Below are 18,848 nucleotides of genomic sequence, written 5' to 3' on the forward strand. Positions count from 1 at the left end.
TTTAAAATGCATACGGAATATCTACAAAATATTTACACTACCAATAATTATCCTCTTTGCACCTGTGATCATATACGTTATATTTGATCTTCAATCATTCGAGTATAAAACGGCATTTAAATCTATCCGTTCTACTCTCTATCTCCCTGATTTTATGTATGTGCAGGCAGTATGCTGGCAGTTATGTACGTACACGAGTGCTTTTGTGTATTGCCAATATTATTATTATTAATAATGTATTTGGTAATGCATTAACACATACAATTCATAGGAAAACTCCCCGCGACTGTCTCTGTGGCGATGTTGTACAAGGTGTTGTATACATGTACATGCATAGTAGGAACAATAAGGTAACTGTGAATTAACAGAGGGTGATACTAACAGCCTTTCCTTTAATATGTTTTATCCTCCAAGATATACGCATCTACAAAATAATACTCAATCCCGCGCAGGGTGTGTGGCGGGGGGTGCTATGGGGCATGCAAAAATAGTAGATCATATATTCACTTGAATGTTACGATGGCTAATATACAAACGCACCTGTTTACGTACATGCATTTATAAAGTATACTGAATCTGTTGTGTTTTAACTACGTCATTATTTTTCTTAATTTAATTTAATTTTTGGGGCCCACAGGCTCGATTTTGTTATAATTGCTTATTGCGCGAGAGAAGAACTAATACTCGAATCTGACTGTTACAGTGTACAGCTCACTAATTAATACTGTGGTCGAGTCAAATTATTTTTTTTGTCTTAACGATGCCCTCGGTGTTGGAAAATCAGATTTTTTATACCTGTTTTCAGAACTCTGTCGGTCGATAAGCCTGACTTTCCCCCCACTTGGCCACCGCGTGAAATTGATGTGTATAAGAGGATGTCAAATGATTGCATATCACCTTGTGCGGAGGGTTTTCAGCAAGCATCTACATCTACTCGTATAACCCGCGATCCACCAAGGTGAGTTGCAGGGGGTGTAAGCACCAGGCAGAAATGATGAGGGAGAGGAGGGATGTTCTAGGAGTGAGGGTACTGGTAAGAATATTCACTTAAAATCCCTGAAAAGTACGCCTGCGTGCATCAAAGTTGGATAACAAAGGGAGAACCCACACAAGTGTGCACACATATGATATATGTCAGCGCCAAACATAGTTTGAAACAAATGCTCATTTTACTTACAACAGAAGTTTTCTAGCAATAATAAATAAGAGGGGATTAAAATGAAGATCAACCACTTGATGTGAGAGACTGCCACATGCTAAGACAGGTCATGCAGAACTGGAAAGCAAAGCATATTCCTTTCCAGTACCCTACATGGCTTCTTCATTTGCGGTTCTTGCTGGTTTCCAATGTTTTAAGGAATAGGGTTTCAGAATTTTTTTGAAGTATTTATTTGCTGTAACATTTTTGAATTGAGATGATTTCAAAAATCCCTTAACTTAGTGTTTTAACGTGGAACTTCTAAAGGTGTTTCACAGCTCAGTGATTCCGTTACCGGAAATCTCGCCTCAATTTCGAAGCAATTATTTTGATGGCCCAACCCCCTCCACTCCACTTTCCTTAAAGGAAGAAAGAACTCTCGCCTCTCCACTAAAGGGAGCAATTAGATTATTATCCGAATGTTGGCACCGGGAAGTGCACTTGCAATGCTATTCTTTACCGCTTCCAATTACGTAGAGGAATTTAATCGGACATCATCTTTCATTCCCTTTCTGGATTTCCAAATAAAACTTTCTCACAAATAACCTTCCTTTTTGATTCACCAAGGTGAATGCCCTCCTCACCTTTACGCTAATTGTTAATTGGTGGCCAAGATGGTGCGTGTCTGCTTCCAGGTAGGACTGTTCGAGACATCGGTCTTTTGATGCCGTTACACGACGTCGGTGAAATATCGACCCCTACTCAATAAATGTTAATGTAGACGATACCAAAGACCATATTATGCGGGTGTTGCAAATGTCTACAGTGCCAAGGTAGACATCAATGACGATATCATATATCCATGTCGCGTCGACAAGATTTCTGTGGTGGATCGTTTGTGCGGTGGCTAATGTACTGGCTTCCCACCTAGTGGGCCCGGGTACGAATCTCCGCGGTAGCATATAGTTTTCAGTAGTATGCCGTTGAGGTGCTTTGTGGAGGGCACTTTGAGTGAGTACGCCGTCCGTCGGATGGGACGTTAAGCTGCGGACCCCTTGGCGCCTTTAGAGCAGGATAATGCCAACGGCGGGTTTCTCTCCACCCGTCATCCTTTCCTGTCAATCTCTAATAGCGCAAATGACCTCAGCTGTCGGTAGCCTCTCCTAAATACTACTAGTACTACTACAAGTTTTCTGTCCTAAAGAGAAGTCCTCTTCAAAACATAATATATACCGTATTTTAGTAATATTTCCTTTATATTTACCATGGTTGGCAGAATCGCACGTGGTATATACCCATTCTTAGACTTAATGCGTAAATGGATGACAAATCTGTCATGCATTACCTCGGCATGACCCGTCTAAGTATAGTGGCGGTACATCGTTTAAGTGACTGTAGTTCATCGTTATTCCCTCCTATCTAATATACCTGAAAATTTATGAAGTTTATAAAATGAAAACTTGTGTAAAACTTAAGTTTTCCCTGAATATTTGCTACAAGAAAAGAGTAATCGTAAGAGGGTATTTCGGAGGAATAATAGGTTGGCAGCACTTAGATTCTGGAAGAGGTTTTCAAGGAATATAAGAATTTCAGAAAGGTACAGGGCACCTGCATTACATGGATATTTATTTATGTGTGCGAGTGTTTTTCCACGTATATACAAGTGCATGTATGAAGTAATTGCTGTGCATGCATGGCTGGTTCGCTCTTACCGTCCCCCTTCCTCCCAGCCATAATCCCTTGCAATGGCTTATAGGGCATTGCGTAGATGTAGATCTATGCAATAGTTATAATGGTGCATATAATCTCCGCTATTTCAATGGCTTCCGACCCTTGATTTTCCCACAATGGTGAGACGCTATCTGTTCGTTCATGGAGTATGCCCACGCGAGTGTAATTACCTATATATGTCGACTCGGTACCCCTCCCCATTCAAGTGCAGAGTAGAGAAAGGGGGAGTCCCTCTCGGGGCACCTCCCATTGGTTATCAACCGGAAGGCTAGTTAGTTCCGAAAGTGTGGGCGGATCTCGCCTCGTCATCAATCCATTGGTGCGTGAAATTACGCATTCAAGTCAAGAGAGGCCAGTTACCATCCTCATTGCCTCCCATTGTTTTCCCAATTGATCCGGTACCGCTATACCCATCAAGCCCAGGGCGTTAGGGTATCATTCACCATGACCAATTTCATCGTGAAATTCTGCTTTAATAAACATCGGCATTTACTGAAGGCATGCTGTTTGAGTTCCACCTCGATTCTACGTAGCTTTCCAACGAATTCATTTTGGTCAGTCAAGTCGAAAATTTGAACGCCGCGGGGTCTTAGAGCCAATATCGGTAGTTTTATATTTGCATATTAATACAAAATGCAAACTGCTGCAAATGTGTGTGTGAGGGGCATGGGGTAGAGTCAAGTTGCATGCCTGTATACAGCTTGCAATAACTGATTGAATCATTAAGCAGTTGTCTTTAAGCTAGTATTTTGGATTCTTGGGCTCGATATTTGCGCATCGAGCGATGGAAGAACGAGTAATTGAATATCTATGCCCTAGTCTACGGGTATCTCTCTATTATTCAATTTCGGTGGTATAATCTGTAACATAATTTGGTGGCATAATAGTAACTCCCTCTCTCTAACCAAAAACTCTGGTGTCCTGCACTTTTCTAAAAACCCAAGTCATGCCCGCTCCCTTCGTGGAGAAAAGAGCTCCCAACTTATTAATGCACCGAATACCCGCGAAGCTTACGCGCTCATAGTAGACATTTTTTTAAATACATCTGACGGGATCTCTGAACCTTTTCCAATTTTTGAATTAATATTTTCCCTAATGTATTCCATATAATCGCTGCATATTCCAAATTTAGAATCATTGAGCATCAATAAACCGGAGTAACACCTATACGTATTTTACCTTTTCAAGGCGTGGTGAGCCAACAGTCTGAATCCCGCCCATTCCATGTACAGCAATTTTGAGGAGCTCATTTACTAATTATGGAAGACAAGACTATTCATGTAAGATCACAGAGAAAGATTGCCAAATATTTCTAAGGTGCTTATTTCGTTGAATGGTAATAGAAAGAGCAGCTGTCACGCACGTGACCTAAGGAATTAATCGAGTGATTGGCTCCGAGATGGTCCAAGTTTTCTGAGGGAAAATAAATGTATTATTCAAACGGGTGGGTCTATTTAAAAACGTGGGTTTACTTACATATAACGTATATTTTTATGCCAAAAAAATAAATATGAAAAATTTCGTGCAATCAGACTGATGAGCAACGCATGAAAGATTCGCAAAAGAATTATCTACCGAAGAACGGGGAAGAGAGCCGATAACTATCAAAGTAAGGAGAAATTTGTATTTAGAAGTGAACACATCTTAGAGAAGAAGACATGGAAAGATTAACAGACCTTTTACTGGATTTGTTGAAAATGAGAAAGTGTATAATACTGCGTAACTTAAAAAATGGATTGAAGTGCAAAGAAGCACCGGAGGGAACGGATATATTTATCTAGATTTACGTAATACCCCACACGCCGGCGTGGGGGTATGTGGCGGGGGATGCTATGTCAACACCCGTAAAACAATAAAACCACATGCAAAACCAAATCATGTCACCTCTACTTAACAATTAGTTATATCATGCACTAGAAAAATTTTAATCACTCGAAAGAAAGTTCTTACATGCAACAATATTCAATAAGAGGATACGTATATTCAGATCATGCTGTGGGACTGTTAAAAAGATGAGTCTGTTAAATAAAAAGAATAACACGCAGGAAGAAACTTGCATGACATCGACAAATATATATGCACTACCGATACTCATTATCTACTATAAGATTGCTGTAATGCCTGTTTTGATCGCTAACGGTACGAGGAAAAAACGACATTTTAAATGTATCCGTTCTACAAAAAATCTCCCTGATATTACGTTTGTTATCTGATCTACCATAGTAAGTGGGAGTCTGCAATATGTCCTTAATATCCTAAGATAAGTAACCTGCCGCAAATTTACGCACTAATTTTTTATCTGTATTTAAGCCTACGGTCACCTTAATTCAAGAATTCATTTATCCTGCGCACTATTCGCCAGAAAGCTCAAGGGGAGGAAGCACCGACGAAAATAGCCAGTAACATATGAGATACATTCCCTCTCAACTCACTTCATGGCTGGCGTCCTATCGCCCCCAACCCCCCAACCACGGCCGGGTGGTGGGGCCGTCGTGTAAATAAATTTGAGGAACGAATTCCTTTGTGAATTTTCCGTCTGTGTGTGTAGAATGCTACTTGATAATTAGTGACTGCATTGCATGCGAAAACTCGCCTTTAGAATGGGTTCCCGTCTTGGTCTTTTTAAACAGTAGCCAGTGGAGTATTTATTAACGGTATAGCAAAAGAAATGTGTAAAAAAGATGTCGCATTAATGATTTCCGTTCGAGATCCTTTCTCTTACTCTTCCGTCAGGTCACCGGATGTCATGTGTTTGTCGAAGTATCTACGTCTATACACTACCCCGCAAGCCGTTGCAATGACGATTGGCAGGAGGTGTTCGGCCACCATCCATTCTAAATCTACTCCTACACTTACACAACATGCACGACAACCCAATCTCCGGCATTGCAGAATTGGTGTAATTGGCTATGGGATGGAAATAAATCATAAGAAAACAAAAGTCATCAGATCCTCAAAATACAGGAAAGCCAGGAGAGGAAGTTAACATTCAAGTTGGGAGATATAAATAGAAAGTTCTCCTATTTTAGGAAGTATTTTAGAATCAGATGGACAAAGTTGTGGGGGCATTAAAAGAAGAATTACGATAATCTTAACCCGTCTTAATACTGCTTGCAATAAATCTTTATAGTGTCATGATGCCACCACAGGAGTTTTGCGTCAGGGGATGATACCATACCGGGGATGCAACATTAAAATTAAATAATACGTTAATGGAGAGCTTATCTAAATCAAGCGATGGGACCAAGCTGGGTGTCTAAGTGTAAAATACCCCTCTACACACGCGAGACGAGCTGCTAGTGATGGGTAGTGATGAAACGAGCTAGATAAAATTATGGTGGCACGCAAGGCTACTTAACGTAAAAGAAAGTTCCTTTAGCGCCACCTTTGGAATATATTCTGTCCCCTTATCGCTCTTGAGAAAATAAAATTTTGAAACCCGTCTGTTCCACAGTTTACCCTTTTAATCTTACTTTTATGATCTCTCCTACCGTAGTACATCATACAAAGGGTTTAGCTACTCTTATACATTTTGATTTTAACGATTCCAACCTACTTCCTCTTCTAATAATTTAGATAACCAATTAAGTTTATCATAACAGCGTTTCACAGATCTAGCTGCTCCTAGCTGCAAGCGAGAATAACATTGTCGACTGCGGTAGGGTCACATTCGGGTCAAAATTAGTCTGGTATGTGTTCACCCCCTGCCACACACCCTAGCGGTGGCTTGTAGGGTACTGAAATTATGTGAGTAAAAATAATAAATATTCCGGCGATCGAACTGGCTGTGTGAGGATCTCATATAAAATAGGAACACATTCAAAGTGAGGCCCAACTAGTGAAAGATAGCATCTGACTTATTAACCTCTAATTACATTTCCCTAGTTCTCACAGTAAAGTGCCTTTGGAACTATTTTAAAACTTGATGCTTTATAAACCCTGCCGCCTGAAAACCTTTTATATTTTCTTATCGCCATCTATTTGCTATTGTGTTTATGTCTCAAAGGAATGCACGCGCATGTGTATTCCGTAACGTAAGATATTTAGAACGATTTACGCTCCATCTTCATGATACCCTGCAAGCCACCGCTAGCACGTGCGGCAGGGGATGATTCAACACGAGGCATGCAACATCAAATACGAGGTAAGTCAATAAATAACTCGCAAAAGTGGATATAGGCAATAGTAATTAAATTATTATCTCCCTGAAATTTATTTCACTTATCTACACATTTACCCTGTACATGCAGACACTAATCCCAACTCTTTATAACTCCTTGATAGCCGCCAGCAAAGGAGTATTTTGTTTGCTGTCACAGTGAACGAGTAACCTCTTGGGCTATGGTACCATTATTTTCAAAACGTCGGCCAACCAAATGATTTTTACGGGCTAGAACAGATGAAAATAACTGGGGGTTAGTCGGGACTTTACGGTGGTGGATGTTCCTAGCGTTCTCAATGAAATGGTCGTAACAGCTCCTGAGTTTGTCTTGCTGACGCTTGATACTTATTGATTGACTTATCCTCGTACATATTGGAAGTTTTTTCTTAATTATTAGCCAAGACATCGTTTTCCCAACGTGAACATTGTACTGCAGTCATTGACTTTTCATTAATTCATGTCACATATTTTTCATTCCTCAACTTTCTGTCAATCGTATCGTTCAAGAAAATATAAAGGTTGTCCTTATTTTAAAATGCCATTCTAAATTGATATCTTGCGAACACTCTGACTAATTGTTAACAGATGACTCCAATAGAATTGGAGTTTATACCAGCGAAATTCATCTGTCCTGTTGAATCTAACGTGATGTCCTTTATCAAATACAAAATTTTAAAACCCCTCAGTATGCCTCAGCCAATGACTTCAATAACCTTGATAGAATACATAAAATAAATACCAGAGCCAATCATAAACTCGTTATCCTTTATCATAGAAAAACTACACAAAACCAGTCATGTGCAGTCACAGCATGTCGTCAGCTATCATCCGCCATAGCGAACGCACCATCTCTCTCATCACTCAAGCGCGCACGTCATAAATCACTAATTTCACAGCAAACCAACCAGTGAAAATACAGCTGTAAACAGAATTCGATATCCTTCCTTTTTCTTTCGCAGGAGCATCACACTTTGTAGTGGCGTTTGTAAATATAACCAGGAATATTGTTTTACAAGTATTGTTTGCATGCATTGGAATGTGTATGTAGAGTATTGGTATGAATTGTATTTATACAGGCAACATTTGTATTAAACTAGGCAACTGATATATTGTGTTGCTGTATGTTAGTCCAAAGATATTGTATGCATTAATTTTATTGCTATTTATGCATAATTTGTGAAATTTATCCGTAAGGTTAATCTTGTAAATGTGTAACGAGGGGTTAGGTGGTAGAAGAGACTCCATAGTCTTTATCTTAACCCGAAATTAAGACGACTATCTATCTATTCTTTTCGATTTTACTCCAAACGATAGGTTTTGTATCCAGGTGGATTTTTTTTAAAGATCTAAGATTTTGTCATTAAGTACGGAGAGTAGCAATGTTTCACTAAATAAGATTTATTGCGGGACCTGATTTTGATGCATTACCTAAAGATGATGTAATGCATCGAAACCCGGTCGCACAATAATTCTCATCTAGTGGAAAATTGCTACTATCCGTTATTTATTGTGTTCGAATTCCACCAGATTACGCCTGAAACTACTCAATTTGCTCATATGATTTTGTCGATTAGTTTCTCGTAACCGCTTTTTTTTATGATGTTGTACTTATTTTGAGCCCTATGCCAGAATTGTTTTGGAAGAGGGGGACGTTTAACTCCTGTTTAATAGGAAGAGAAACGTGGACAAGTTTTGCGATGGGTGATGACGTGAGTGGAAGGCGGAAGACGTGATCAGCGTTAGTCTCTTTGCGGTAATTTGCGAAATAAGCTTAACTTCGTTTTAGAAAAAGTAATATTAAGGTAATCCAATTTCTCTTCCTTTTCTTTTTCACATGTAAAATGTATGTCGCTACACCGATTTTTCAAATCATTCAGAAATATGTCCAATTTGACGCATCATTCTCTATCCATCAGGTAGACACATTTACAGCGTATCGAATCCAACCAAAAAAATAATTTTTCTGTTCTTACAATTTTCTGCATCTACCCTTGATCTCTGTTTCAGCGAGGTTGATTTTAATTTTGAATTCTGGTAATTATTTTTTTATATCACACTAGAATTACATTTGATGAGGTTGTACCTCATGCCTTTCTTCGAATACAATCAGGATCGTGGTTTATATTATTTTCATGAAATTAGTTTATGATCAAATTCAAAGAAAGTGTTAGGAATGCTGCGATATATGGTCGTATTATACAACCCTGTAAACAAAATTACTCATCCCAAAGCATGCGTTATTAGCGTGTTTCTGAAAATTTACGACTATTCTACATCTACAGCTAGGTTACATTATATAATTTAGGATAGGAGCCTTTAGTTGACCGTATGTTTAAATACAGGTTAAATTTACTGTGTAAATTTGCGGCTGGTTACTTATCTGAGGACGCCAGTTCACTCAAGGGTATTCAACCCATCTCAAGGTACGTTTTGGACGGCCCCTGGTAACTAATTTTCTTCTTCGGCTTACGGGAACCTCTTACCCTTTACCATAGATTAATTCTTTCGTAATTCCTTCTTAGTCTTTACCTGCCTTCGTTCCCTCTATAAAATCGAGGGAATGGCGAGGAACGATCTCCCCTCTATCACGTCCTTCAACATGACACTTCCTCTCGATGTTTCCTCCACCCACTTCCTCTACCTTTTCCGGAATTCCTCCAGTAACTTCCTCTCCTCTTCCACCCCACTGAAAACCTCAGCATTTATCGTCTGCCTCTCTGTCCAACTAATTTACGATTTCTTCTTTCTCCGTCACACTCGCATCTCAAAAGCCTCCAATCTCATTACTGAAGACTATTCACACCTAAAGCCCTCATTTCCATATTAAAGTCCTAGCTACTCACTCCTACCCCGCTCAGTGTTAAATTAACCTTCAATTCAGCGAGTCGACATAAAACGAGACGATTTTCAATGCGCAAAAGAGTCGCTATTAAAGCTATACCCTCAAGAAATATCACTAGGTAATCGACACCGTGTTCATATTTTCCCACATTACCTGGTAGATATGAATAATTTGAAACGAACGATGCACCGTATCATATTCTGAAAACTATGGATGATACAGGCATACAGTAATTCTTATCCCCAACGGCGTGTGAAATTCACAAATCAGGAAAAGGGAAGTCAGATCCTTTCCCGGAGCTGTCTGTGGTTCCCAGGAAGATTTGGGTGATCCGCTTAGCAGCTTGGGTGAAACTGGTGGGAGCCCAGAGGCGGCCCCGGACCCTCTGGTCAATAGTTCAGCTTCGTGGACTACCAAACTCGCTAACTTTCGAATAAAATTTCATATATCACTCCTGCAACATCAATAGTGCAGATACAGGGTGCGTTCCGAAAGTAATGCAATTAAATTTCCCGCGTCACTCCTATTGGTCGGAGTGGGGTCAAACTACTTAATATTGGTGGGGGAGATACTTGGCTTTGCCGCGAAACCGGCCTCAGTGGTTTCCAAGCTGTGGAAGCGGCAGGACATCAGTTATTGCAAACCTCTGCTTGCCGACGGTGTCACGGAAAAAATGAAATCGACGATCGAGCAGCGTTACGCGATTAAGTTTTTTGCTAAACTGAAAAAAAAATTCTTGAGGAGACTAACAAAATGATTCGGGGACTTGAGACGAAGACTTTGCGAGAGGTCCCCTAAGACGCCTTCCAGGGCGCGTACCGGTCATGGCAGAGTCACTAGGGGAAAATGTGTAGAGGCCCAAGGACAGCAATTTGAAGAATATTAAGTATTTGTGCAAATCTGTTCAATAAATTACTAAAAAATAATCGCATTACTTTCGGAACGCACCCTGTATATATAAATGTCCGTTCTGTCCTCGCACAACAAGAATCATGATAGTAAGAAACCAAAGCCGTGGTAGAAATGATAAAACCATTACAATTAAAAGCAAAGAAGAGGGCAAGATTAATCGCTGCGTAAACATCTGGTACATTTTTAGGTGCATGTTCATGTGTAAGTCAACTGCTAGTGTATTTTTTTGCAAGTTTTTATGTTAAAATGGGTTTAGTATGAATATACACGACTCTGTGGGTGTAAATTGGCATGCTTATGTTGGTTATGCGTGTGGTTTTATTCTGTTTTACCTGGGCAGTGACCTGACACCCCCCGCCACACGCCCTTGCGGCGGCTTGCGAGGTGTTTTGTAGTTGTAGATATCAAATAATATTAACATTAATAATAATGATTTTGTCACTCTTTTAATAAAACATTAACATTTTTTTCGATTTTGCACGTGAGCGTAGTTTACTGTAGAATTTAGAGGTAAGATAAATAAATGATACATGCGGTGATGTAAGCTCACGGAGGTTGAAGATTTAATTGAACACGAAAATCCGTCCAATATTGCCTCGGCAATACGTTTTATAATACGCACCATGTTTTTTTGGCAATAAACCAATTAAATTTTCGCTTTTCACGGAATAAGTTTATAACAATTTTTACAAAAATTAATGACGCATCGGAAGAATAATTAGAAAAACGGAACAAAGGATGGCTGTGGTCATTACGATTTTTTAATTGCGACAGCTGATATTATTCTTTCGCAGCAGCATCACAGTTTTCATGGTGCACTTGCATGCACCGTCAAATAAAAGCATGCTATATGGTAACCTAGAAGATGTAAAAGTTAATAAGAGTTAGTAAATGGGTTCTATAATAGTTATTGGTAGTATTTGTTTCAAAGAAAATACATTGTAATTAACTATTTTCTGAGTATTGTCTATTTATTATCAATGAGCTCGATCCACTTCAACGCTTAGTCCAAGGGAACAGCGAGGACATTGGAAGTAGGATTCAATGTAATTTTTTCCCGTAAAATATCGCTCTGTTGAATTATCGCCACTTTTCCATCGACGGCCGACATTGGAAACAATATCACTCATCCCTATTTGGAGAGTTATGTGGTCTTTCAAAAAGGGTCTCAAGAGAGCATTCAGGATTTCATCTCGGTGGATTTCGCAGGGGCGAGGTAGGGGAAGGAGGCATTTCGGAAAGGGGGGGAGATGAATGGGCATTTGGAGTTGCATCCGATGAATGCGCTGGGTGACTAGCGTGAGTAATCGCGGGTGAACTAGAGGGGAGAAGCCGGCTAGATACCCCCTGGAGTCTTCCTTATGGACATGTCCCCAAGGGGGGGAGGGCGGAGCGCAGCCGCGTCATGCAGAGACCCCTCTCGATTGTGCAACAATGGTGTCGAAAAGGAGTTTATTCAATTAACTGACCCCTGGGGGAATTAAGGGAGGAGGTTGCATGTTCCAAACCTCTCGATGTTGTCTCTCGTCGACGCTGTGGAACCCTCGAAGCAACACGAGGAACTGAGCATTGGGATTGCAGGTCAGGAAATTCTACCGAGGTGAATTATTATTATAGTTCATCTACCGGTTAAGGTATAAGTTATGGTTTTTGGATGAACACAACAGCCAAATATTTATCTTGTCTCTCTCCTAACAAAGCTCCCTCTTCAACTCCGTATACTTCTTTCCTACCTTCATTCCATCCAAACATCCCTATACTATTCCTGCCCCTTCCTCGTTTGCCTAACATTCTCCCCTCAATCAGTCTTCAACATCCCACTGCCGGTCAATTCCCCCTTCATCCATTTTTCCTGCCTCCATAGGATTTCTCCCAAAATACCCCTCTCTTCGCCAACCATACCCAGTACTTGTTCATTTGTTTTCTTCTCAGTCCATTTCACCTTCTCCATTCTTATCCGCACCCACATTTCAAAAGCCTCTAATCTACTTCTATTACCCTGCTTCAGTGACCACGATTCCACCCCGTACGTAACTACGCTCCATATCAAAGTTTTAACGAGCCTTTCCTTAACCTTCTGTCTCCACATCCCTGTTATCAATTCCCTCCTCCTTATGCTTTGCGTCAACGTGAAGAATTTCGTGCTGCAGTTGCAGGGGACTGACTCCAAGCCGCAAACGATGACCCAGGTTTTCTGAAAAAGGTCATCACTGGAGATGAGTCATGGTATTTCAACTAAGACCCTGAAATATTATTCCAGCCTCCCCAACACTCAGTTAATGAGATAAAGGAGAATGCGACGAGGCAGCTGATAACCATTAGGGAAAAGGGCATTACCGATTGTTTGGAGAAGTGGAAGAGACGCTGGGATAAGTGTGTGATGTCCCAAGGGGAGTACTATGAAGGGGACTACGGTCTCATTGTTCTAGGTAGGCTATTTTGTTTCAAAATATTGAATGATTGGATAGTTTCCAGATAGCCCTCGTATGTTCAAGTCAATGATACTTCTGCATGCATTGCGATGCTCTAACACGCCCCACCACGGTATTGTGTGGGGTATTATGCGAATGTAAAATAGTTCTGACGCGAGTTTGTCGAGGTGGGCGGAGCGGGGCCGCGGGGGGGGCGATATTGAGGGGGGGAGAGGGGGTTAGGGGGCGGTCCAGAAACGCAACAAGTGATGCTGGACCACTCTCCGCATCGACAGAGGCGGAACATAAGTTCAACGAAAAAAAATAAAATAAAAATCTTGGGCGAGAGAAAATCTCGGGAAAGCGGCGGCTTCCATTTCCTTTCTGACGTTCTGATCACCGCGCGAGGCAGTTGGAAGTTCAGTAAGTTGACAGTCGAGTTAATCTCCTTGAGTCAATAGATATGAATCGCTTGGGGGGCTTACTTGCGTGCTGGTAGCGCTGGTAGATAGAGTTCGACATCATTCGATAAGTCGTGTTTTTTATCTATTTTTTTACTTATTGCGCAAGGCAATGCTATCTCCTCTTACCTTGGGATGGGAACTTGTATGAAATAAGACTGCATTTTTCATAAAGTGATCGATTGCACTGCTCTGAAATTGGATGTTCGAGATATTGAGAGGCATTTGGCTAAAAATGTGGTAATAGCACCGTCGTATTAGGTGTAACAAAAAAATAGATTACAGAGAGGTGTACTCTCGGCTACAGAACCGACAGTTTTCAAATGTCATTTTTCCCACGAAGGATAATGGATCGAACGACGAAGCTGGGGAAACGAAATTTCATTACGTTCAACCGATTTTATAAGCTTTACCAAAGTTCCTATGAAATGTTTACCTTAGTAATTTTCAGTCTCGAATGCATGGAGTAGTTGAAACTTAATTAACTGTCCTTCTTGTTACTAATAGCTCGTATCGCATGTGTGGAGAAGAATATCTCACTTAGATAACGTCGTTCATGTTCCTGTAATTAGCATTATCTCCATATTAAATTGTTTTACATTTTTACTCTTGTGGTGGCTGCGGACAGTAAAATATTCTCAATGCCCGTAACAGATGTTACATGAATGATGTCCGGTCGCACTTTTCCACGCGTCCTTTCCACGGTTTTTGGGGGGTGGGGGGGTGTATACATGTACAATTAGACGACCTAACATTTCATAAAAACTTAATTGTTTACATGTTACAAGCCTAGTGTTGAATCAACCCCTGCCACACACCCTAGTGTTGGCTTCCTGGGTACCATACTGATGTAGAATAGGTGTAGCTGTGAGAATTTAAACCATGCTATCCGCGATAAGAACGGAATCCTGGATGAGCATCGTGGAAAAACTAATTTATATGACGTTTTAAACAAAAAACTCCACAATTTACACATTAAATTGAGGTCGCGTTAAATGATAGAGGTCTATCATATAGATGGCTGTGGTTTAGTTTTATTCCAGCCTTTTTCGTAAAACAAAGAAATACTTTAATGGTTGAAATTAACACTTGTTTTGAACTTTTGTCTTCCACCCATTTGCACGTGTTTTAGAGATTTTTTATTGATGTTTTTCCCTTTTCCCTTTCTCTCCCTTATCCTCCCGTATCCCTTATCCATCCCACCTTGTACTTGCACCCCCTGCCGTACCTTTTTGGTGAATCGCGAGGCGTTAATGTAGATGCACATTACCACCTTCAACGGCAACTTCCGTCGAACATTTGACCATGAGGAGTTTGAAGGCCTCTAAGGGCAAGGCAAACGGTTCATTGACTTACAGTGAAATGATAGTTTGAAAAATAGTCTTAAAGACCATTATGTAGATGTAGATGTCATCATGTAGATGAAAGACGGCAGTGGCAATTAAGAAGATCCATATGATGTCAGCTCTTTCATAAAATATTAAATCCAAAGAATTCTACTAGTTATAATGTCCTTACAAGATACAATGCACAAAATTCTAAAATGAAAAGCAAAATTTAAAAATTTACTAGAACACAGCGAGTTATATACATTATGCAGTAGTCGTAATCATGTATTCATGGTGCAGAGTAGGTGAGTTTATTATGCATGTGCAAACATGTACTTATATATAAGTGTACATTGATGGATGATTGTGTGATGCCCTGGCAATTTCCGCATCACACCATTGCGTCGGTTAGCATAGTGAAGTCCATTCCATGGGAGTTTTAGCTTGCACCTTTCTCTGCGAGCAAGACTTGGTGCGTCATCACATGTACTAAAATTTGGGGTTGTAAATTGCCAATCAAAATAATTCCAACTAATACTTCAAATGCTAATAGAAATTGCAGTGTTGCCTACATCTACATATGAGAAGTCTTGGGAAAGCAACACGACCCGCGTCAGTTTTTTGCGGGCGGTTAAAGTCTGCGGATCGCTGGTAGACTGAACCCCCTTTTTCGAGAGTCACATCACAAATTCATGATGCCTCTTTCCGTGGAGCAATGATATGCGATACAATTTTGTGTTGAACTTGGGAAATCGGGTTCAAAGACCATGATCACGGTTAAGGATGCTTATGGAGATGGAGAAATGTCCCATGCGATGGCTTTCTGATTGCACAGGATGTTCTGGGAGGGTATAGAGAAGTTTGGCGGCCCTGGACATATCCATCAACAACACAGTGTGACGAAAATGTGCAAAAAGTGAGACACATGCTCAGTTCTGATTGACCCCCCAAGTGTCAGGATGTAAGCAGAGTGCAATATTCAGAAAACCACAGTGCATTGCATTCTTACAGAAGATTTAGCCATGAGAAAGCTGTGCCAAGGTGCTCCCCAAAGTGGTACTGACGGAAGACTGCTTGTGTGACAATCTTGCCTTGGACCTCTTTGACCACTGTGAAAGTGACTCGAAGTTATTAGAATAGGTGGTTACTGATGACGAAACAGGGGACTTCGCGTACGACCAATGTAAAACCCCGTTGAGTACCATTTTGGACCACTGGATTATGCCAAAGAGGCCACAATAAGAGGTGCCTGAACGAGGGTCCTGTTAATGCCTTACAGGAAGCATACCACAACTGGCGGAGGCACTGGCAGTGGTGTGTCGATACATAAGGGTGCTCTTTTGAAGAGTTTTAGTAATTTGTACTTTGATCGGCAATAAATTTTCCCCCCAATTTATTCTACTTATTTTTTGGGACATACCATGCATACATGCTTATACAAATGCTGGTACATCTGGCAATTAATGGTTGCTTAATAATTCATCAAATTTTTATCTCAGAGGAAACATTCGGGGTACTTGTATTTGATTTTTTTATGACTGCGCATCGTGGGAGGAAAGAGAGAGAACAGCCAATATTTACTTATCTTTCCCTGATGACTGGATAAAACCATGATAGACCCCTGCAAGCCGACGCCAGGGTATGTGGCCGGGGGTGATTCAAAACCAAGCATGCACGCTACAAAAATTAAAGTTTTCTTAAATATTAGTTTGCAAAATGTGTAAAATAATTCAAATCATGTACATCATGATAACTACAGGTACATGCACCACGGCATCTAAATAAGATATATTTCTTAAAGCATATATTAGGAGATTTTAATAACGAGAAGTATAGTAAAATAGGAATTATGTGAAATAATGAAAGCATATTAGGATACTTAAATTGAAAAAGGAAAAATGATATTTCTCTCCTAGAGTAGTCCATACAGTCATTCTGATCCATTATCGTCCGCGGGTAAAATAGCATGTTAAATTGCCGTATCTACACTTGATGCCTCCAATTTTACTATTATGACCTCTCTTACCGCTTTTCAGTAGAACTAACAACTTATATGTCTCCACTACTGAAAAATATATGACTTGTGAAAAATCTCACCGCAACCCTGGATATTTAACTCCTTTTATATCGCATCGCATTTCTACAATTGAAGCCATTCATGATGTACAATGAATGTAGACATATAGCAATTCCACAGGTGATATGAATTGCCGTCCATGGTTCCGCCACTGCGTCACCATCTGATGATGCCACACAGTGGCGAAACCGCGGTCGTCAATAAATATTAATTGTGGAATTGCTGTGCGTCTAATTTCAATATGATGGAGAAATTTCACCGAGTAAGGGCGCAAACAGTATCATGTTCATGATATAATTATAACTCACAGCTCAACTAGCATTCGTATGTTAATGTTTTACATTTATGTGCAATAATGGATGGCAACCGGTTTGTTAGATTATTTCATTCTTTTAAACTACCAAGTATCTCAGTTAGGCCTTAAAACATTAAGTTAAATGTAATGGGGACAATTACATGTTTTGTAACGCCGTTACGGTAGACTAGCCACAGTATTAGTTCACTCAGTCATTTTTTTCTGCTAAAAAACCAATTGAAAATACATAAATGTGACCGTAACCCGTTTTTAGATCGCCGACTGTGTCCTGGCCGCGAAGTAAGCTTTTTGAGCAGCATGGAGGTATTTACCAAAGACAAGAAAAATGCCAATATTTAACGAAAGCATTGTGGGCAAAAAAAGCGAATCGGATGAAGTGAATTATGCTGCCATCCGCATTTCCGTCCCGACGCCACTCCATAATCCTCATAGGCCGTGACAAATTGAGGCATCTCAATCCACGCCGTTTATCAATTACACAGTCGTTGGCCCCTCTCTCTCTCTCTCTCTCGACGCCGTAGCGCGCTCGCGGACCGAGGGAGAATAGGATGGGTAGGAAGAGAGAAAGAGGGTGAAAAAAAATATACGCGGTGAACGAAATGACATAAACAAACAATAACAGCCTTTAACAACCATGAAGCGTGAAAAATCCCGTGCCTGCGAGTTAAACCTTCGCCCTGTTGGGACGGGACAGAGAACCAATCGTTTTACGACACCACCATCTCTCTCCCACCCTCCCTCCCTTTCCTAAGCCATCGGACCTCCTCCCTCGCTCCGCACCTTTTTTTTCTTCGCCTTCCCCCGACGGAGCGAGAGGAATGCAAGGCACGAGGGTTTAAGAGAAAATAAATAAAGACGGCGGCCGAATGGAGAATAGGGGGTCGGGGGGGAAGTGTAGTTGTGCAGATATGTGTGTGTGTATATATATATATATATATATATATATATATATATATATATATATATATATATATATATATATATATATATATATGTATGTATGTATGTTAAACATATGTATAAAAGTTAGCACTAGTGAACACAAAAAAGAAAAGAAACTGAACTGCTCAGCCCCCCCCTTCCTTGAGGAAGGTGGCTGCGACCACCGAACATTCGAAGCCTACATCTACATAATAACCCGCAAGCCACCGCAAGGGCGTGTGGCAGGGGGTGTTAGATCAACAACCTTAAAAGGGAACAATACCACATGCAAACCTAGTGAGTTTCTTTTCTTTTTTGTGTGTTTTTCTGTGTGCCCACTAGTGCTATATTTTATACATTATTATTAACGTCTGTGAGACTTTCAAAAAAGTGTTACATAAATAAATAAATAAATAAATAAATATATATATATATATATATATATATATATATATATATATATATATATATACATATACACATATGAAATATGGGTCTGTACCTTTGTAGGTAATTGAACTAAGGACCACTGAGAGAGCTCGATCGCCC

Source organism: Hetaerina americana, unplaced genomic scaffold (assembly GCF_022747635.1).
Source record: "Hetaerina americana unplaced genomic scaffold, ioHetAmer1.1.p SCAF_2, whole genome shotgun sequence".
NCBI classification, from domain to species: domain Eukaryota; kingdom Metazoa; phylum Arthropoda; class Insecta; order Odonata; family Calopterygidae; genus Hetaerina; species Hetaerina americana.